This window comes from Solea solea, chromosome 6, assembly GCF_958295425.1.
Source record: "Solea solea chromosome 6, fSolSol10.1, whole genome shotgun sequence".
Lineage (NCBI taxonomy): Eukaryota > Metazoa > Chordata > Actinopteri > Pleuronectiformes > Soleidae > Solea > Solea solea.
The window spans coordinates 14,015,069-14,038,076 of NC_081139.1; the positions used below are offsets into that span (position 1 = coordinate 14,015,069).

General features: G+C 38.9%; 1 long non-coding RNA gene across 1 annotated transcript; it reads left to right on the plus strand.

Annotated features, from left to right (window-relative positions):
• Positions 1–2,474: 2,474 nt before the first annotated feature.
• On the plus strand, positions 2,475–7,765 carry LOC131461370 (uncharacterized). Its single transcript, XR_009240469.1, has 3 exons — positions 2,475–2,595; positions 3,078–3,181; positions 6,746–7,765. It is a non-coding gene; the product is annotated as an uncharacterized LOC131461370 (long non-coding RNA).
• Positions 7,766–23,008: the final 15,243 nt, after the last annotated feature.

Consider the following 23,008-nt stretch of genomic DNA (forward strand, 5'->3'; position numbering starts at 1 on the left):
TGTGCACAAATTGTACTACACATTCATTGCATATCAAGTATATGAAACCTGTGAATCCTTACCATCAGGGGTCAAAACTGCTGATTTGTATGCAAGTCTATGACAAAATGAGACTACTTTTCATTTGATTTATGTCAGTAGAGTTCAAAGTCTCAATCTCCACTTTCAGGTCTTCTTCAAAATGGCATGATGTCTCACTAAGACATGATGGTCCTACTGTGAGTCAAATAGAACATACAGTAAATGGCATTTATTGTGACTGTTGGGGTACATGAATGGAGGTTTAGGTGAATGTGTAGTAGATAAACAGACACACACCTTTTCCAAATATGGTTACTCCTGATTTTTAAAGAACCCAACATGGTGGCCAACATCCTAAATGTGAGGTTTGAGTTCATATCTGAAAAGAAGCAGCTATACATGAGGGAGCTAACCTCTTTTCATTAGCCTCCTTATAACTTGGCCACAAACTCTCTGGGCATTAATGCAGTTTTAATGCTGCTCTTATGAGTCCACTTCAACATCAGCACATGACCCAAAAGAGCGCTTCACACTCCGCCACGGTGCGATAATTTATGTCCCCTCTCTTTCATATAGGGCCCAGTGTGAGTGGCTGGTGTAGTGTGAACATTATGAACTTTTCCCGGGCCACAATATGACAGAGTTGTCTGCTGAGTCTGCAGCTCTGTGATCACAGCAGGCGGTTTAAAAAAAAAAACTCCTTTGGTGTTAGTGCACAGCAGCCCACCATTGCCCACAGCTAATGTCACACAACTGCAACAAGAGAGGGAGGATTCCTCATTGCTGCACTCTCTCTGGTCCCTGTCAAAAACATGTCCCAAGGCTGAAGACGAAGTGGTCTTCATAACATCAGCAAATATCAACAACAACAAAAAAAACACACGTCTGAATGCACTCAAACAATCGGCTGCTGCTGCCGCCGTCGTCCTCGCACACTGTTCTTGAGGGTGATCACAATGGATTTGCATATTCTTAAATGTAAGCACTGAACTCTGTAATTATGTGTAGCCCTGAGTGTGTGCGATAGACTGTGCCCAAAATTGTTTGTGCGCGGGAAGACAGGCCGTGTTTTCAGCAGCAACAAACGGGGAGGTGCCTCTGCTGAATGCAGCCCCTCTAGCAGCTGTCTAACACAGCTGTGGCAATTCATAAAAGATACACTCGCACACGCACATTACCATAAACAAACACACACACACACACACACACACACAGATACTGTGTTAAATCTATGAAGGCCTCCTGGGGACGACACCTTCCTCCTCATGTTTCCGTGACACAGGCAATGATAATTAGACTAATTCAAAGTCTCCTCTCAGCGAGGTACAGAGATGAGGCAAAGGCAGGCAGACACCTGAAAGAACCACAGCAAAGTCAACACACACATACAACACACACACACACACACACATATATATCTATATAGGGTTGACACGGAGTTCATCCAGCTAACTTTCATGTTGTAGCATGACATTACTGCGCAAACACATCCGTAGCATATTCCATGCAGGGGTGAGAGAATGAACCTCACTGAAGTGTAATGAGAGTTTCTGAATCACCACTGTGGATCATTTTCCATCACAACACAAGGTAACGTTGTGTTTTTTGCATTATGTAATGTGAATGTCCTTATACAATATCATATAGAGCTTTGAAATGTTGATATTAATGGATTTTGTGACAGTATAACAGCAGTTACCCATAACATAACAAAACAAATTGTCCCTCCAAACCAACGTGTGTCCTCTAAGAAAGCAGAGGCAAACATTCTCTCATGTCATGTTTGGGTTATTGTCTTTGTTTTACTAACTGAAATTTAAGCCTATATTGTTTTATTCGTGGATTAGCTGCTTTTATTTTACCAGAAGCAAGTAAACACACTAATTAGAGGAGAGGTCATGGTCATGAAAGTAAGGACAGACGTGTAAATGAAATAAGATTAAAGGTTTGTTTGTACACCACCAAATGACTGTACACAGTGAGGTCGAGAGTAAAGTGTTGGTCAAAGGAAAATCCTCATTATTATGAGCATTGTTTTGGGAGCCTTCAGCAGATTTGATAACTGAGCAGCTGCAGCTGGCAAAGACATTTGCACCAAAGTGACCGACTTTCATCACATATCTCTGCATGTATTGATTGACAGGAAACAGAGTCTTTTGAAAATTAAAATGTGTCGTAAAGGTCACAGTGTTATCTCAGTGTTTGTAAAAAGAAAACGCTTATACACAGTAAATAGGTTGGTAAATAAGACCCGGTGTGTGTCCTTACTTCAGAGCATAATATAACCTAACACCCTTTAATGGCACATTACGCTTGTGCAAATGGCTCCGCTGAGATTCATATAACTGAATACTTTACGTGTCTTTTTTCCCCCTTTTTTTCCCCCCCTTACACGGAGCCGTGAGCGGGGTTACCGGCAATGATTGACAGGCGGAGCGGCGTACAAATACGGCCAGGGTGAGCTCGTGCGCCCCTTACGCTTCCAGTGAGTGACATCCGGTTTACGTGGCTGCGGTTGGTGCGGCGAATTGTTTGGCGTGGCGTGTACAGCGCACCTCTGTCCGCTAATACCAGGTAGGTGTCTGTTCACTTCCCTTGCCTGTAAACATCCGCACAGGACGAGTACACTTAGCAGTACTGTTTCGCCCTTTTGTAGCATAACTAGCATAACTAGCATAACGTGGCTGTACAGCCGTTACTCTGCTCCTGCCCCCCTTGTAGGAGTAGTCACTCGGCCGTCTTCAACTCACTTAACTGTTGGCTGGGCCTATTGTTTTAATAGCTCCAGTATGCACTGCCATGTAATGGAGTTTATTATTTTTCAATGTTCATTTTCCTTGGATATAGTATTCGGATTTCTTTGTTGAGTTTACTTGATCTTTATTAGTAGTTTTTGTTTAGTAGTTATAATTTTCTGTTATTATAAGATTACTTTGGATGTAATTTAAGATGTGTTATATTTGTTGTGTTGTGATTTAAGTGTTTACGTATTTGGGTTTGTTTGTGTATGTTTTATATTTGAGTAATTTGTTTCCTTTTTCTCTTTTGTTGAACAGGTGCCAACTCCCTGGTGGTGGTATCTTTTCACGAGTCTGTGTTTGGTGTTTTGTCATGGGTGGTGTCGTGTTGGATTCTCCCTTTTTGATTTTCTGCTGCTGTGGTAAGCCCCAGTCCTGTTCTTATAATGGTTTATTAGTTGTTCCTTTGGAAGCACTTTTATTGTGATAACTTATATATGTAATTAAATAAAATAAATTATATTTTGCAACATAGAACCCACTCTCTGTCCTGTGTGTCAATGAACCCGTGTTGCCCTTTTATGTTTTGTTTCTATTTAAGTCCTGGGGGCAAAATTCCCCCAGGTGGCGTTGTCGCTGGTCTCCTCCCCTTGGTCCTGCCACATTTTATTTTTGCTCTTCCTGTTATAGATGGCAAAACAAATTCAGACATGAACATTTAGTGGTTCAATGTGTTTTTCCACCTTCTACTGAGTGGCATTTTATCTTTATCACCCCCACATGACCCAAACGACACCATCTCCAACAAGATACCGTCTTACCTACTTATTTTACTTATTTTTTGTATCCATTTTCTTCCAGTGTAATGGGCGTAAGACTTTTATTCAGACATTTGTTAGAACCATAATTACAAAAAGTCAAAAAAAATTATCAGCATGTGGCACCTCAGTCTGATGACATCAGGTGAAACTGTTGACAATATATGAATTTCAGTATCATTAGCAAGTGCAGGGTTAATCTGAATTCAAGGACTCGCATCTAATAAAAGCGCTCAATTTCACCTGTATTCCATAACTAAGGAACGTACAATTAATGTATGTCAACTGTCATTAAAGCCTGCAAGCTCAAGCTGTGATAGCACACTGTGTAATCACAGAGATATGCAAATGTTCAGAAACTTTTTTTTTATCATGTTATTTTCTTCTGCATAAAAGCAGAATGGTTTTTAAAGGGGAACGGTGTTATTTGAACAACTAAAGTTCTAAATTCCACCAAGTACAGGTCTGGACTATTCCAATCCATCACGCAAATCACATTTGGATGTGGTTTGAGGACACATATTTCCACATCCCTGAGCATGTACGAACACAATCTGTCCTCAGGACTAATTAGAGCTCACCTCCTCAGCTGATGTCCTCTCACAGTTGTTGTTGTTTTTGGATGCTTATTTATTTCCAGGCTAGAGTTACTGTATGTACATGTGAAAAGAGTTGTCTTGTTTTTTCACTACTGGTGTGTTTCCACTGGCTCGCCTCACCTCACCTCGGCATGGCTGGGTCAAGTTGCGTTTCTAGCGAAACAAATTCACGGCAGTTTCATGCAGCTGAGCAGTGATGACTCCGCCCACGTTGAATAAGTACTATTTTTATGGTGGAAAACCAACCTAAACTGTGCCGAGGCAAGCTGGGACCATAGTGGAAAAGGGCCATATGTCTTGTTTTACTTGCATATGAAGTCTCTCTTTAAACTGCCCTCCAGTTGCTCAATGTCTTGGCAACACATTTTGAGGAGGTGCAGTAACGCAGTTCTGTCGCTGATCACTTGATCTACATTATTTTGAAAGGTTATTATGGAGTAACTGATCAGTAATACAAAAAAATACTCTAACAACAAGCAATTGTGTGGAATAAAGCAATTAACTACATTTAAGCTTTCTCCAATATTTATTCCTTAATAATAGCTCTCCTGAATCCTTTTTTGTAATGGCTCTGGTAGTATCTTTGGCACTGGTGTAGTTGTCATTCACCTTGGCTGGAGTCTGAATTTAGGCTACCAAATGCCATAATCATACCAATACACACTAAACCCCACTCTGCCCATGCTCATACCAGCCAAGGGCACGGATTACCAAAAAAAAACAATTTGGAGAGACTGGAGTGTGCTGCATCCATGAGAGCCACAGCGGATATGAGAGACGGGGTCTTTGTTCTCTCTGAAATGTATCTGTCCAAGGCCAAGCAGTGAAAGAAATGTCACTCCAAAGATAGGTCTCCAAGGTCAGTGGCCTGGTATTAAGCTGATCTATGCATGTATCCCAAGGAGATAACACAACACATCAGAGAGAGCTCACAAGAACAGTCTCAGGGAAAATGGCACCCAGATTCATATGGAAGGAGTGGGGAGATTTTGGGCGGGATTGTTGCCAAATGCATCGCTTAATCAGGGTTGTAGCCAAGGAAAAATCCATCAAAATTGTGTTTTGTTTTTTTGAGATTGCATAATGCTTTATGAAAAATTAAAAAGTAAAATCAATAGATTATTGTAACTTGCTGTTTGCTTGTTTTTATTTTGTTTTTTTCAATGACTGGAATTTGAATTCTGATCAGCCTAGTGTCCCAGTAATTTCCCTACGTACCATGGGAAATGTTGCATTCTGTTCAGAAGAAACTGGTACATTTTGGCAAATTGTTTCTTTCACGTTTTATCAGTTCTCAGGTATTTTCAGGCAAGATTCACTGTGGTCGGGTGAAAGTCTGGTCAGTAGCAGACCATAGTTCTGTGTTTTCAAGTTTTTATGGCATTCTGTCTTAACCCTGCTACACTTTTTCTCATGGAGGCTCTTGAAAAACATGATTTTTTTTCTAGCCCAAAACAGGTGCTATTTGTGCCTAAACCCTCAATCATCCTCAATTATACATCTCAGCCAAAAGTGCCACAAGCGATTCAAATTAAATATGCACCTAATTATATATGTAAATAAGTCATGTAATTTAATTTCAGACCTCTGCGATTTGCAGAAACATACAATGGCAACATGTGATTCTGGCGACTGTGTTGTGAAACAGATTTAATTGAACTATTTTTATTCCAATTTCACTCGAGCTAGTTACAACTGCTACATTTGTATTGTCCCAGAGAAAACTGTGAAACATATTTCCTCCGAGGCCTCATGCACAGATGAAACGTAAGCCCCAGCTACCTTTCTCTTTCTGTGACAAAGTTTCCCGCACTAACTGAACTTAAAAAGATATCATTTTGAAAGTTTGTTTGATGTGAGTGTACGAAAGTATACACTATATCCCACATTGTGTGTGAAGTAGATTACACTTCTATTCTGGATGGACTGCAGAGCTCCAGCCTCAATGGCTCCAACGCATTTCGGAAAAGAGAGCAAGTCAGTGTGAGGAGCTCCTCATCTCTCCCATTCTCTACCTCCTTCTCTCCGTTAAACCGGCAAGATCTATCCACAGCTGTGAAGTGGGGAGGGCACCTTGAAATGTTATTTATTTGTTTGAAATGTTCCTTTCCTTTCCACTTCTCTTAAAGCTACTGGGGAATGCAGGCATTTATTTCCACTTCAATTACTTGACCTCTGAGCCCTGAAAGGGACGTGACGTCCCTTGGCTGGTTACTCACAGCCAGGTGTGGTGAGGGAAATGTCTGAGTCTCTAATGTATGATCTCATTTCAGTTAAATGATTTAAACTAAATAAAGGGGTTTTCATATAGGTTAATTGCAATCTCTATTGAGTCTGCAAAAGAGAGTAATGGCCAGTTACAGACTGCACAAGCTCCAAAAGCCAGTGTCCTCCACGTCAGCTGTGAACTCAGAGGAAATTGGAACATATACATGCATCTTGTAGACAGAGATAATCTTTCAACAGTTACATGTCTTCCTAATTTGGAATTGTCTCATCCGAACTTACGTTCCATGTGCAAGTGCCATGTGCAAGTGTTATCTGAAGAGACTATTTGTGCCGTTTGCAGATGGACTCACCATCTGTAATGAAGTCAGGACCAATGCTGTCAGCCAAGGCAGAGACCGCCTCAGCCTTGTCCCGGCTCCACAGCTGGGTGAATGGCTTTGAAACCTGTGATGCAGCATATGCATCTCAACATCACAACAGATGACAGAAATAGAAAGGTATAACATATCGATCGACCTAATTAGGCAGGAAAGCTGCATCTGTGTTGCCAAGAGATCCTACACTGGCTGAAAAAGAAATTGCTTGTGCTGCAACAGAATATTTTAATAATCACCCCCTGATTACTTCATAATATCTTTTTTTTTTATCTTTGCCTCACAGTGAATACACAAAAGACATTTTCTAGTCTTTCGTTGTGTAAATACACACATGATTGACAAAATCCCATGAAAATACATCAAATGCAAAATGTTTATTTGTGCGTTTTGATCCCTTACCACACACTGAATTTATAACTACAACTAAATGGATAATGCAAATTAACAAACATTGTGCATGGCAGAATATATTTAAATCACATGTAATACATACAGACACATTGTGTCATTGTTAAAGAACATTGCTTAACAGGAAAAAGACATATTGCTCTGTTTGCATAATTAAAACTCCATGCATTCTGCATCTTTTATTTATCATCCATGTGAGATAGACCAACCCAAACTGTGGCAGATGGATGCAACCCAGGAGTCGATAACCAACTGCAACTGGGCTACATCTCACTGTTGTGTGTGTACTTATACCTCGAGACAAATGTAAACACAGTACAATTAAAGGGAGATGAATACTAAAGCTAAATTACAGAGCCCCAAAATGGCAGCGACCCTCACAAAACGTGGAATCAAACCATTATTTATAATGGAAAATGTTAAATATAACATTCAGCAGTTCAACATTTGAATTACAGTACAGTAACAATAAGTTAACAGTATGGTGATACTGTGGTAATAATTTTGTAAAAGGGAAGTAATACCATGGGAACCGGTATTGGTCAGTATCAGTATCAGTCCGATATTGGTCAAATCACTAGATCAGATATCAGACAAATAAAAATGTAAAAACTGATACAATCCAAAAATCCTATGTATCGTATGCTTCACTATGCACAGACTGTAAAAATGTAAATAAAAACCAGGAACAGCATTTTAGCTGAGTCATGTTATATTTCCTCTTCTAAGGTGATCATTATTACTTACACATTGGAGAATTATGTCTTTGAAATGACTACGAAAAGGTTCATAGTTTATAAATGGTCTAAAATGACTGTGTCGGACTAATATCGGTATTGATTTTGTGATAGCGGTATTGGTATTGGACAGAAAAAAGTGGCATCATCCCATCTGTAATTATTTCATAATAAAAAGTAATAGCTAATTATACTAATAGCAAGTAATAGCTTGTTAATAACAATGTGAAATGTATGAAGGACACAAGGGAGGAGGTAATCGGACTAATATGATAATTGTTAATTTTGCACAAATATTTGTATGTGAAGGTATTACACTGATGGAGGAAGCCCATAATTATTTTTACAAACATTTGCTGGATATTATTTTGGAAATTACTGTAATATTGCCTCCCTACTACCATCATTTCTCATGTTACTGTAAAGTGTTACCATATAATTAGTTTCTGGTTAAAAGACGGACCTGTGATTTCACTTTCAAGGTGATGATCTTCACTGTAGTAATGATCTGCTTTCCCTACCATCATGACTCTATAGGGACAGGTATAGTAATGATGACGTCATAAAGGGCATGTATAGAAATCACCGTGATTTTTTATGTTTTGTAAAAGTAGTTACCATTCCTGTAAAGCCGTCATTCTGTTGGGTTTTGGTGAAAAGTCTCAAGGCTGTATGGATTTCATGAAGGAATTGTACAGATACTCATGGTCCCCACAGGAAATATAAGACTTTGTGATCTACTAACTTGTATGAAAAGTGGCAGCTGCAGGTCAGTTCTCTTTTCTCAGAGTCAAAATGGCTGCTTTTGACATCCTAATAGATTTCTCCTGATCAGCTGTTTGCTAAATGTCATCTATGGCTGACATTGTGTCTTGACAGACAACTCAGAACATGAAAATGTTCATCATCCTACGAGAAAAAAAAAAGAAAATGAAAATTAAATGGAATGGCATCCCAGGTCAGAGTTCCCACTTCCCACCACAAACTCGGGGCAAATCTACCGTGCATGAATGGTCATGGTGAAAAAATATACCATCATATAATAAATGTATTATTCATGTAAAGTGAGGAGCAAATATGTCACCATATCTTTTCTGCACAAAAGTTCTAAATATCAGTAATTAAAAAAAGAAAGTGTGCAATGTTAATCACACGAACATTATAGCCTACGCATCATGTTCCCACTTTACAAAGATTTACCATCTTTTAACGAGGCTCTCACTTATTTGCATATGATGCAAAACCGTTGCGGAACAGTTTGAGGTTGGAACTCAGGTCAATTATATTCAAGTTATGAGTTGTCTGGCAGGAGGCAATGCTAACATGGTCCCTTGGGGACCATGTTAGCATTGTCCCTGGGGACAATGTCAGCAAAAAGTCCAGAAATATCCACAGAGACAATGTCATTTTATCTGCACAGTGTTATATCCACAAAAAGCTTGGCCACTACAAGAAAACCCTCCTCCCTTCATTGCTAATTGTCAGAAGACAAAGCAGTCCACCAAAATAGGATGTAAGAATGAGCAAGAAGGATCGTAGTCTGTTATTTCAGCACGCATTCATACAGTAGACACCTGCTTTTTCTCTGCAGAACACACTGGCTCTCTTCCAACTGGCGTCAGACTGCGAGTGCGTAACTGAGCAGGAAAAATGTTTAAATAAATAAATAAAATAGAATAAAATAAAAAAAAATGTTCTCTGGGCCTCGTCTACCCCCCTGTCGCACCACAGCTCATCTCATACCAGAATGTTCTTCCCCGTCTAGGACTAGCCTGACCTAGATCCACTGTGGAAGCTACAGCCATATTTCATTCCTCATCACCCTGTGTTGTCAGGTAATAACCTGCAACCTGGGAGGAAGCATTTCTCCACAGCAAATAGATAGCACCAAACCACCGTCATGTAAACTCAAAACAGCACTGGGGATCATTATTTCTGATTGGAACTTTGAAGTGTTTTACCAGCCAGGGAAAAAAATGTCCAGGGAGACTTAGCTTCCCCCAGAGTGATCCATGTCCTGAATGTGAAACATTTACTTGGACACAAAATCATTTTTGCATTAGCTGAGGCATCGGGGTGGGGAATAAATGACACATCTGCACTTTGGGGGCTGATGCAACAGATAGCAGAGCACGATGCAGGGATGATATTCAAGCGAATGCTCAAGATGATGAGTAGGAGATGATCCACAGAGAGAGAAAACTGACCTCCATAATCATGTCTGTGGTGCAGCAGGGGGTGGAATGCAACTGGTTCATGGAATAGACAGTTAAATCGCCCAAGTAAAAATCCCTTAATGGGACCACGGATACCTCTTTTAAAAGGATTTGTGAAAGACTAGTGAAATAACCTTCCACTTAATTGTGTCGACCACACCCTTAATCCCCGCTTCATCCACCTTCAGTCAAACCACTTGAGTGCCATCTGCTTGCTGGCTCACTGAAGAGAGGTCAGAGCCAGGCCACTTCAGAACCTTTCCAAGTATCTAATCTCACGCACACGCACACACGCACGCACAATCATGCACAAACACACACCGGCAGTGTAACAGAAAACTGCTAATCACCGTTGCAGGGTGCTCACTTCGAGAGCCTGGCAGAGGATGTCTGTCAGTTTGAAGGCCGATCAAGAGCCGGGTCATGAAGAACACGCTGCCATGAGATGCCATGACCACCTTCTCTGTTTTTCTCCCCCCATCAGTCCCTGCTATAATTGGTCAGGTCTAAAGAGTGAATCGACCATCATTCAATCTTATCTCAGCTGAGCCTCGTTCTCTTACATTCTGCTGTGTTGCGATTGAAACACTGAAAGTTTGGAGCACTTCAAAGTCTTTGCTGTCTTCCTCTCTCTCCTTTTGTCTATCCCCCCCCATCTATCGCTCATCATCACACTCTCTGTGACGGGTGCATGAATGGGAGTGCAACTGTTGGTTTTGGGTGTCTGTGTGTGTGCGTGTGCGTGTGCATGTGTGTACACAGACAACAGAGTGTTTGCCCTGGGGGCTTGGACCTGATCAAAGCAGTCTCTCAGTTTGCACACAAACACACTGCACAGAGCAGAGTGAGAGAGAGAGAGAGAGAGATTTGGGTGTGCTGCAGAGATCAGAGAGCATCATTCTGTTGTCTTAAAGTAGGGTTATGTGGAGGTCAAAGCTTCAGCAAGCACTGCTCCTCACTCACCTCCGTTTGAAGGTGTGAGTAAGTCAGAGAAGAGACCCAGTTAGAGGTTGTTGACAGCTGCTTTATTTTAGGAAAACAACATGACTCTTTTGTATCATCCTGCAGAAATACATTCAAGGGTTAATCGGTAACCTGTTATCTACTCATTACAGCCCCGGGAACCTGAGTATTTACTCATATGAATGTTCTTACCGGTGCAATGTTGAAAACAACAAAACTCCTGCAGTGTTTGTAACAAGTGGCAGCACACTGTAACTGTGACTACTGTTCTGAAGTGTTGTTTCAAATTTGTCTGCACCATCTTGGCTTTTCCAGGAGCCAGAACAATAGTTGAATTGAGATTGGAACACATTTTTCGTTCACATTCAACTATACACATTTTTTTTAGACGATGTTATTTTATACAGTCAGTGCAATTGAGTTTTGACATGAAGTTTGCATCATTTGGAACATGACGTTACATGAACAGTGCAAATGCTGCAACACAAAACCCACAAATACATTACATTTGCATCGTTCATATTTCTGACTTTGCATCATGCGGTGGTTTTGGAAGCACAGTCGGCACTGGGACTGTTCCAACATTCAGATGATGTGTCAGAATGAGCAAAGAAGCAAATGCCCACACAGCGCTCAACAAAACACTGAATACCCTCAGAAGCATTTTTGATAGATAAAAACTTTAAAACCAGTTTGACTTTATTTTACCCTGTGTACACACAGTACACTGTAACTCACTGAGGAAAAGGTGCATTTGCACCAAACTCCACACTGAGCTCCAAAACACCTACAAATACATTTCATCTAAATAAACCCTGGTTGAGAAAAGAGGTATTCCACAAAAGTCTTTCCTTTTTTATATCTGTATTCTCACATAAATGTAATGCATGATGGTGACTTTACACTGCACAAGAATGAACAAGAAAGGCAACAGAAAATCAGGTAACATTTGAATTATAAGTTCAGGATTCGCACAAAAAATATAAATCTACGGTTTGTCCAGACGTTTCTTGTTCATGTACCTTTTATTCAGAGCTGGAGAAACAACCATCAATGTCACTGCAGATGCAGCGTGCACGTCAATACTCCCAAAATAACGCACGCATGACTTTCCTTAAAACATTGCATTCTATTCAGAGCTCGGCTAAAAGGTTGTTTGGATGAATTAAAGCATCAAGCATTCGCAACACGTATTTGGCAGCTGTGTATCTCTTAGAAAAAAAAGAGAAGGACAAGGAGGGCGGGGGGGGAAGAGTAAGGAACATTAAATTGTCGTGAAAATAAGAAAGTTTATGCCTGCTATACTGTCATGCTGAATGATTAAGATATCTAATATGACGCTTAAAGCTGTGGGGCAGGTGAACTGATAACGGCTCAATAAGGCCTCTCTCCTTACTCATCTTAGCATGGTAATTAGCTTCAAGCTTCTTTTGCAGGAGGGAGAGTTATCTATTTAAAGGGCTTTGAAGGAAAATAGAGGCACCTGCATCGATCATAATTATTTTACTCATACTAAAATTAGCTAAAGAGAGAACACAGTCTCCTTCAGAAAGACACACCGGAAAGAATGAAGGGAGCCCGGTGTGAAGGAGAGAAAGTGAGTGTGTGTGTGTGTGTGTGTGCGAAAGGGACAGAGAGAAAGAGGGATGAGGTGAATCGATAAATATCACTCCTTCTGATTGGACCTAATTAGAGACACAGAGAGGCATTACGGACGAGACAGGCTGGAATTGGATTGGCTACGTTGTCAGAGACAATTAGGCCACGGTATTATTGCAGCGAGCGGAGAGAAAACACAGATTAGATGTTACGCCTGTGTGTGTGTGTGTGTGTGTGTAGAAGGATGATGCTACCACAAAAAGCGCAGCCAGGTGAGTGTAACTGTTCTCCTGTAGTGAGATAAACTGGGGTACAACAACAACGATAATCGCGTGCAGCTTATCATGCACAGAAATTGCACACGATGACCAGTGCTCTCCATCACAGCTGTCAGCTGCTGGCCATGCAGCTGCAGAGGTCTCCCAAACACACTTTTAACCGAATCTTTGACTTATTGTGGGTTCAACCGGGTTTTGTTTTACTCTTGCATTATGCAAGTGTGCACATGCATCTGTGCATGAACACGAGCCAACGTTTTGATTCTGGTGATTGCATCTGGGAGTAATCACTTGTGTGCAGTTGATATAATGACGATGTCCCTCAGAGTGTGTGTCACTGCAGACCTGAAGGAGGCAAGAAAACAGCAGCACTGACTTACGCTAACTTCACTGTGGAAAGCGTCACTCAGTTTTGCAGCGAGCAGTAGAGTTTTTTAAACTTTAATAATCACTCAGAAATCCTTTGACCTTTTTGGACCGTGTATGTGCAGTGAACACGGAGAAATCTCCCAGGAAAAATATTGCTATTTTACTTTCCCGCCAGTATGACATCTGTGCTGAACTGAATGTTTGGTTTTGGCAAAAGTGTTTTCTTACCTTAACATTATTAAAGTCACCTGGTTCACCTTTATGTGGTGGTGCTGGTGTGAAACAAAGCAAGTGAGACATAATGAGAAAGCAACAGACCACAACTGGAGATCAAATATCAGAAGATTTGATGCAGACACCTGCTACACAGTTCAAGTAACTAGAAATCAAGTAACTAGAAAACACCTCCACTGATACGCACATCTGACAAGACATGCAAATAAGTAAAAGAGTTTTCAGAAACATGAACTCGCACATATCTGTGATTTGCAGAAACATGCAGTGACTGCGTATCCTGGCAGCTGCGTTGGCAGTACGGCATTGCAGCAACAGCCCCAGCCTTCAGCCTCCGTGTTAGGAGGAGTGATGAATAAGAACTCAGACAAAATCTCAAAGCAGAGGGAAACAGAGAAAAGTCTTGCGTGGATTTTCAGTGCTGTTGCCCCTCAAAAGAAAGACTTACAAGATCAGCAAGACAGCAGAACAGATGCCGTGATGGCTTTATTTGTGATTCCGCCCAAGGCAACACAGACACACACACAGCAGCACTGACACATCACCATTGGAACTGTAAAAGTTTGAAGGACTCCATCACTTTATACTCCTCTGAATCCTCTAATTGTTTGTCTCTCAGTGGCTGATGGAAGAGGAGGCAGTAAAAGCTGTTTTATTTTCCAGGTTTCTCTAGACAGAGTTGCAGGTTATCTAAATACAAAACCTTTTTTGTTGGTTTTTTTTTTGCTTTGTTTTCTGCTTCTACTGAACTACGCCTTTTAATGGGGGACGGGATGTATCTGTCTGTTACATATTCGGTGTATTGCAATTAAAATACATTCTTGTAAGTTGATCAATAGTTTAACATTACACTGAAAACTATATTTTTTTCTCCTAATCTAATATAGGACTACTTATTTCATCTAGCACACATGACCGTATGCAAACTAGTGTTTAATGTGAACATATACACACATATATATGTGTATATATATATATATATACATATATACACATATATGTATATTTATATATTAATATATATGTGTGTATATGTACACATTAAACACTAGTTTGCAAATGGTCATATATATATATATATGTGTGTATATATATATATATATATATGTGTATGCGCTCCGGTTTCCTCCCACAGTCTAAAAACATGCTGAGTTTAAGTGGACACTCTAACACACACACTCTTGACCACAGGTGTGTCTCTCCAGGGTGTTTCCCACAGCTTTCCACCCAATGGCAGCTGGGATTGGCCGCAGCCTCCCAATGAGAGAGTGAGTTACAAGTGACATATACGCTGCTAGGATGGCCGTCAGGAGCAATTTGGGGTTAAGTGTCTTGCCCAGGGAAGTGTCAGCATGTAAACTGGCAGAGCCAGGGATGAACTTACAACCTTCCAGTGGAAAGACAACCCACTGGGCCACCGCCACCCACAGCAATGTTGAATCTATGATGGACATCTGACAAGAATTTCAAGTCAAGAAAAATATTTATATCTATCATGCCCCCGGTCAATGCTTCTCTAGCCAGTTAATCAGACATTTAATTTCCTTCAACTGTCCAGAGGCCCACACACATTATCATATATATAATAATAATACAAATTAAATATATAATTATATAAATATTATAACCCTGGACAGGCAACATAAGATTTCAACAAGCAGGTCAAGCCAGGCCCTTGATTTCCCATCCCTCAACACGATAAGAGCAGCAATTGTGCTGCGCTAAATGAAGCTCCTTTGAACTGTGAAAAGCTCATCTATTCTTCTAAGATAAACTGATTGGATGGCCTATCTGCATGTCAGGGTCAGGGAAACAAACTCACTGCAGCTATAACTGTATAACTGTAAAGCCTGACACAAAAATAGAGCCTGCTCCACATTCTAATGAACGTCCATGTGTTTGCTTTGACTGGAGCACTGAGAGAAAAGGCCTCGATTATTTGTGGTTGTTATACTTTCAAAATCTGTCTAGTTGTTTTGTGTGTTTTTTTCCAATAATACCTTTGTAGTGTAGCAGTAACACAACATCAGAGGCAGTGAGGTGAGTCAGTAATATCATTTTAACAGTCACATAAAAAATTGAGTTAAAAAAAAGTTATCAGAAACACAAACACTTGAACATTATGTGTGAAATAAGGATTTTTAATGCTGCAACAAAGGGTGATCCATAATGTCATACTGTCTATTTTAATATTTAGTCTGTCACCTGTTACAGTATGAATCAGCGTTTGTTCTTTCCACTGGTGCTCCACAAATAAACAAAGTGCATCCATGGGACAATCTCCTTGTGTAGCCTTGTGCCAGCAGACATATGGGCTGAGGAGCTCCAGACTGTGCACACCACTGGCAGCGACTCTGGAAACTTTCTCTGAGCAAGTCTCTGATCAAAGGGGATCGATTCCTCTGACCTTGTTCGAATCAAAGGCGGGGAGGGGAGGAGGGAGGGAAGTGGGTTGGATGGTACTTTGCTGCTCAGCCTCAGCCTCCCATTCAGATTAGGCCCTGATAGACAACGCAAACCATGGTAATGATGATGAGGAATCAATAAGTTATTATGAGGTTTAAGCTGTAGCGTTAGGAGAAGCGGAGGACGATGGAAACGGAGGGAGATGCATTACTTTTTACGCACGACACACTTATGGAGGAGACATCTAACACCAGGTCATGCATACATGCCTGCAAGTGTCTCACACACACACACACACACACACACACAGAGAGAGAACGTACACTGAAATGACTACACACACAAGCACACTGATGCAAAAATACTGGTGCACACCATAGTCACACAAATCAAATATATAAATGGCCAACTTGACACTTTAAGCCTCTGTGTCCAACTCCATTACTAATGACCGGCCCGGCAGAAATTCTTGCAACCAAATCCTTCATTTTCTTTCTGGGAGAACATTTATTTTTATGACCCCAAACTAATCTTTGTGAATTCTTTTTTTTTTTTTTTTTTTTTTTTTTCCCCCACATTTAATTATTGTGAAACTAATTAATACTCCACATTAATATGCAGAGAGCTTTTGGGATTCAGTATACATCACTGGAAGTAATTATGGAAGAGCATTTTTGTCAGTCTTTTGCTCTAACGTTTGCCGTAGAGGTGTGCTGCAGTACGAAGACAAACACTGCCCTCTTCAGTCCGTCACAGTGATCTGTCTGAACACGTCAGTGTGCCTCTGTCTGTCTTTCACATTCACTCGTATGTGTCGTCTTCATATTGACATCTGCAGCACGTCAGAGCAGCTTTAGAACTGGATGACAATGAACTGATTTTCTCATGTTTGAGGGAAGAAAGTTATTTCCTGAGTGGAGCCCCTTTGAGTATCGGTCCTTGAATAAAGCATTTTCTAGGAGGTGTTTTTTGTTTTGTTTTGTTTTTTACCATCATGTCAAGGACCAGTTCACTAAGATTCTTTTACTCAAGATATTTTCTTAAAAAAATGCCCGTTTCACCAGAATAGAAATTTGACCCATCACCCAGGTATTATAAATGTAATGATGTAACACATCAGACCTTTTTCATACTTATCAACTTAAAGACATTCCAATTAAATTAATGATAACACCACTTACACACATTGAAGCACGGCACCCTTTTAGATAAATTGCATTTGCACTCATCAAGACAGAATTCTTCTTTTAAAGTAATTAATGGTACTGGACTAGGACTTTACGCCAATACACTTATTGCTCCTTATTCAAATAATTGACAGAAAACTCTGAAGAAATCATATTAGAAGTTATAAGTTTTCCAGAACACGCCATAGTAATTAAGTTAAGGAGATGGATGAGGTGTCTAACCACTGCTGCACTGTTGGACTGCTTCAAGGTCTTTTGACACAGTAAATAATTTATCATTCAACATTCAAGATGTAAACTGTCACATTTGTTTTATAAATACAAATTGGTAGAAGAACTTTTGCAAGGATGCTGCAGCAGCAAAATACAGTAAATAATTAAAGATGAATTGTTAGAGACAGCAGACAATTAGAAGTTAAATACAGTAATATAACAAATGTGTAGTCGAGTAATAGTAATAGACCACAGCGGTCTTGTTAGATTGCATATAAAAATGGTCTGTGGGTCCATTTGGGTCATTATTACTGATCCATGAATGTGTAAGCAGCATTTTAATGTTGCTATTGTTGAATGATGTGCAACTGGATTTAACAGTGTAGCATATCAAAAATGTACACATTTAACAGACCGCCTGTCATAAAAACAGGAAAACATTAATATTTCAGAAATCTTTCACAAACGTTTTAAAACTAAAAATTTTATTCTTATATATTTCGCAAATAACAAGCTGAATTCATCTTTTTACACCCACATTTGAGACAGCTCACTGGGCTTCTCTCGGAAGTCAGAAATTATTTCAAGCTAATAACTATATAATTTGACATCTTAATCAAGACTGTTCTTTCTATTTTTGTTTTTGTTTTTTGTAAAACAGTACATTTGAAAATTCATGATAATAATGGCAATTATCTTTTAACATTAAAAAAAGAATTTCCATTATAGTTCTTCTACATACTGGTGTATTAACGTTACAGAAACATAAAAATATATATATTTTGATAATTACCGATGCTGCTAATTTAGGGCAGCTGTGGCTTTGGGTGGTGGTCCAATAAATGTGTTAAGCACTGTATCTGCACAACAATAGCTGTGACATGAATATTTGCTTCTGAAAAGTAACACATTCACCTGGTGTTTCAGAACTATTCAGCATTCTGTATTTCACAAAATTGTACTAGTTGGATGAAAAGAAAACAGTAAACTGACATTCACAGAAATGCTTCATAACTGATAGATATTATCTACCATTTATACCAACAATGAAAACACAGTGAAAAAAAACATGCTTTCTACTTTATGACACTGATTCCTCTTTTAAAACTCTCACATGTTTAAGATTTCAAGATTTCAAGAAGTTTTATTGTCATTATGAGACATAATGAAATTTTTGCAGAGACTCCCGGCTTGAGGTACACAATAAAATAGCAAAAATAACAAACGAAGGACTTGACATTTAAATAGACATAACGAAAGGCATTTAAATAAGACACAACAAGAGACTTAACACTTAACACTTAATGAGACACAACAAAATGTAAGACCCAACAAAATATAAAAATATAAAAGTACAGTGTGTACAGTAACATGATTTCATCATGAAGTCTGTGCTCCTGTCGATCTGAACAAAGATTATACATTAATGTACAGCTAATGTGTGGAGATGTACAAAACTTTTTCTTAGAGATATGTTTTTCTTATCGTTCCCTCTCACAACACTGATCTTTACAATGCCACACCAGGACAGGCTGCTGCAGGTCTCTGGCGCCCCCTAGCTGGGTGAAAGTTGTCACTACTGCTCATTACCTTCTGCAAACAGCTTATCAGGCAGAAGCTGTTTGGTCTGTGGTTTTAGTCTCGAGTGGCTGACTCCTTTCGTTTCATATAAGTCTCTCGCTCAAACACTTTGCCACACGATTAGTTTTTCTTGTCATTTTTAATTTACATCAGAACTGTTGACATTTTTCTGGCTACCTGTCATCTCTGGGGCACGTTGTGGTGATGGGATGAGCACTAGATACAAACCCAACTGAGTAACACTAATATATTAATTATTATCAGTAGCTTGATTAGTGTCTATACTCGTGCCATGACTGACCTCTACTGTCCCTAATAACCCAGTGTTTTAGCAGTGTGGATAATACCTGAGTTTAATACTGATAACAATATGAGAACAAGACTGATAAGATATTATTTAAAAAAAATGTTCATTCTATATTTAATTTTTTCAGAATAACATGCACACACATGGAAAGACACAAACGTGCCTGCCATGTTTCTCTATTCAAACTATAAAATGCAAATAAGCTATTAACCTGCTAAGTAAAGCTATAATGAATGTTTTTTTTCCTCCAGATTTCATTTTAATAAGCATAACTGAGTGAAGGAAGGAAGGAAGATAACATCAAATGCCTATAAATTAAAGAAATGGGAATTCTGAGGATGAGAGCTGTGACACCATTAGACACCAGACATAAACAGTATCATATACTGCAATGTCGAAGACTTTCATTTAAAGTTTCGCAAAAAACAAAATCTGCACTGCTAACGTAAGGAACAGTCCCTAAAATGGGTTACTCTACTGTTCAGTAGTGATCACTACGAATGATGCACTCTGACAACATGTTTTATTGTTGTAATGATGTTTACAGTTAAGCAGCCTCACATTCCTAAATGACCACAGTGGGCAAGTTCCAGTCAAACCAGTCATGTGTAACACATCATTCATCATTCCCAATCCTAAACGTGGGAAAACACATTCTCTGTTTGCGATGATTTGATTTGGTTTAAGCTGCAATCATTGATTTATTGGGGTTTTTTAATGTGAGTAACGTGTCAGCATCAACAAATTCATTTAAATAGGTTTTAGGTAGTTTGGTATGGACACCCAATATAACAAAAATGTTTCAAAATGCTGGCTCCTTAAAACAATCCTTAATTATCAATAATAATCATTAAAGTGGTTGAATCGCCCTCTAATTTATTAGAAAAGCCCACAAATATTTTGGAGTAATCTTTTTTGCCTGCACTACAGTTAAATTTTGAGCAGCAGTAGTGCATGGAATTAATTGCATAGTTATTTTTTTTTGACATGAGACAATTATGTTCAAAGAAATAGAGGTTGTGTAAAATAATACATGTTTATTTTTGTTATTATGCCGTTGATGTGAATGTAGGGAGCCTATTTTACCATTTTCATTTGAGAGATTTATTCTCTCACTAATTACACAGGCTATGATTTTGGTGTTATTGTGTGTTGTGGTGTCTGTGTTGTATTGTGAGATCATGATGAGTATGGATGTGTAGCTTCTGTTATTGAAGTACTGTCTGAAACGTTGTGGGGACCCCCATGGAGTTTTTTTTTTTCCACACACCCCGCTCTCTCTGTTGTTTTTGTAAATGTATTATTATTGCATGTATGTAAACAGTCAAACTTTGCTAATGGTCTTGTGGATTCCTGAGTGGTGAGTTGCAGAATGTCTGACTGGGGTTTCATTCATTAGAGAAAAAAACTCTCACACAGCTTAGCAGGGGGACCAAACCCATGCCAATTCAGATGGGACTTTTATGACCGTGCTATAGAGTTGTGCATACAGTTGAAAACACATTTCCACACATTTTTTGTTTTTCCTGCATGACAGTCTAAGTGTATACACTATAAACTATTATGGAACAGACCATGCAGTCTTGTTGTGTAGGTTCATCTGTGCATGTCAGGTGTGTGTGAGATTTCACGTCCACACTCTGCTCCCATGCACCACTGCTGCCTTCTATGTGCATATTTTTCTCAAACTGCCTTAAATTTAACTGTGCACAAACTCATAGACAGCTTGTCTCCCTGCTACTTACACCATCTATAACAGATACCCATGCTTGACATCTTTGAATACTGTTTTCTTAAAGAATGGGTAAATTAATCTGTTAAATCTTAATGCATGTAGAAAAAAAGGTAAATTAATTTGTTAAGTTTTAATGCATGTGTGGTTTTCTTAAAGAAAAGGGTAAATTAATCTATTAAGTCTTAATGCATGTGTTTCCTTAAAGAAAAAAGGTAAATTAATCTGTTCAATCTTAATGCATGTGTTTCCTTAAAGAAAAGGGTAAATTAATCTTTTAAATCTTAATGCATGTGTTTCCTTAAAGAAAAAAGGTAAATTAATCTGTTCAATCTTAATGCATGTGTTTCTTAAAGAAAAAAGGTAAATTAATCTGTTAAGTCTAAATGCATGTGTTTTCTTAAAGAAAAGGGTAAATTAATCTGTTAAATCTTAATGCATGTGTTTCCTTAAAGAAAAAAGGTAAATTAATCTGTTCAATCTTAATGCATGTGTTTTCTTAAAGAAAAGGGTCAATTAATCTGTTAAATCTTAATGCATGTGTTTTCTTAAAGAAAAAAGGTAAATTAATCTGTTAAATCTTAATGCATGTGTTTTCTTAAAGAAAAGGGTCAATTAATCTATTAAGTCTTAATGCATGTGTTTCCTTAAAGAAAAAAGGTAAATTAATCTGTTAAATCTTAATGCATGTGTTTTCTTAAAGAAAAAAGGTAAATTAATCTGTTAAATCTTAATGCATGTGTTTTCTTAAAGAAAAGGGTCAATTAATCTGTTAAGTCTTAATGCATGTGTTTCCTTAAAGAAAAAAGGTAAATTAATCTGTTAAATCTTAATGCATGTGTTTTCTTTAAGGAAAGCCAAATTAATCTGTTAAGTCTGTCTCCATAAAGTATCAACGTGTCCATACAGATCTTTCTGTGCTTCTGGTCGTGTCTTCTCTCTTAGCTGGTTGTGATGAGTTCATTTTCTGTGACTACAATGAGCCTGTTTACATGTATGGACTCGAGTCAAAAATCATCCTTGTTTCTCTCACACACCAGGCATTTGCATAATTTTGACATGACATGTCGTTTTCCTTTTATTGTTCTATTTAAGTCCTCATACTGAAAGAATGGATTGCATGACAGCGCTCTAAAGTAGTTATACAAGTTATACCAGCATATTATGTAGATTTTGTCCAGAAAAGATGTTTTCTGGGGTTTATTCCAGTGATGATGTTTCTGTTAAGTTTGGTTTGATTTACTTAATACTATAAAAAAAAGGGGGTGGTAACAGATAATGATAGTAAGACTTCGAATTCCCATTTTGAAGCCTTGAGATTGGCCACTGCCCAGCGCCGTAGCCCAAACAGGCATCTATTGGATGATACGTGTGCCTTCTTATCTATTTTTCTCTAAATGGGAACACAATTTACAAATTGACATAATGTGCTTTTGAGGAAGACCTGAAACTATAGCCATTGGGACCATTAATCAGGAAAATATTCAGAAGTAGACTCACTTCCTAATCGACTTCAATTTAAATGACTTATTTTGGCTACCCCTTCATGGCAATTCATTCTTTTTTTTTCTTTCTGGTTGGCCTCGTCTGGCAAACCAGAAGACTGTGCGCACTATTCACAGTCTGTGAGTGATATGGTCCCGTGTATCTGCTGGACCTTCATGCTGCAAATCCATTCCCTGCTCACTAATGTGCAGAGTCTGGCTCCAAATCATGTCAAGTTGGTTTAATTGTTTTGTGTGTGCCATGGAAAAGAGCCCAGAAAAAGAGATTGACAGAGCAGATGTGGATATTATACCACAAAACAAAAATTGGTCTGGACTTTGGATTAAACATATAGAAGTCTGAAACTTTCCTTCCATTTAAAGGGATTAAATGCAAATTTAGATTTGTACTTGTAGTCAGTTGTCGCACTTGCACAAGTTAACTTTGTGAGTCCACTCTTGAGAATGTGCCACAGTCCAGTGGAGCAGAAGTGGAATTCAGCATCTGCAAT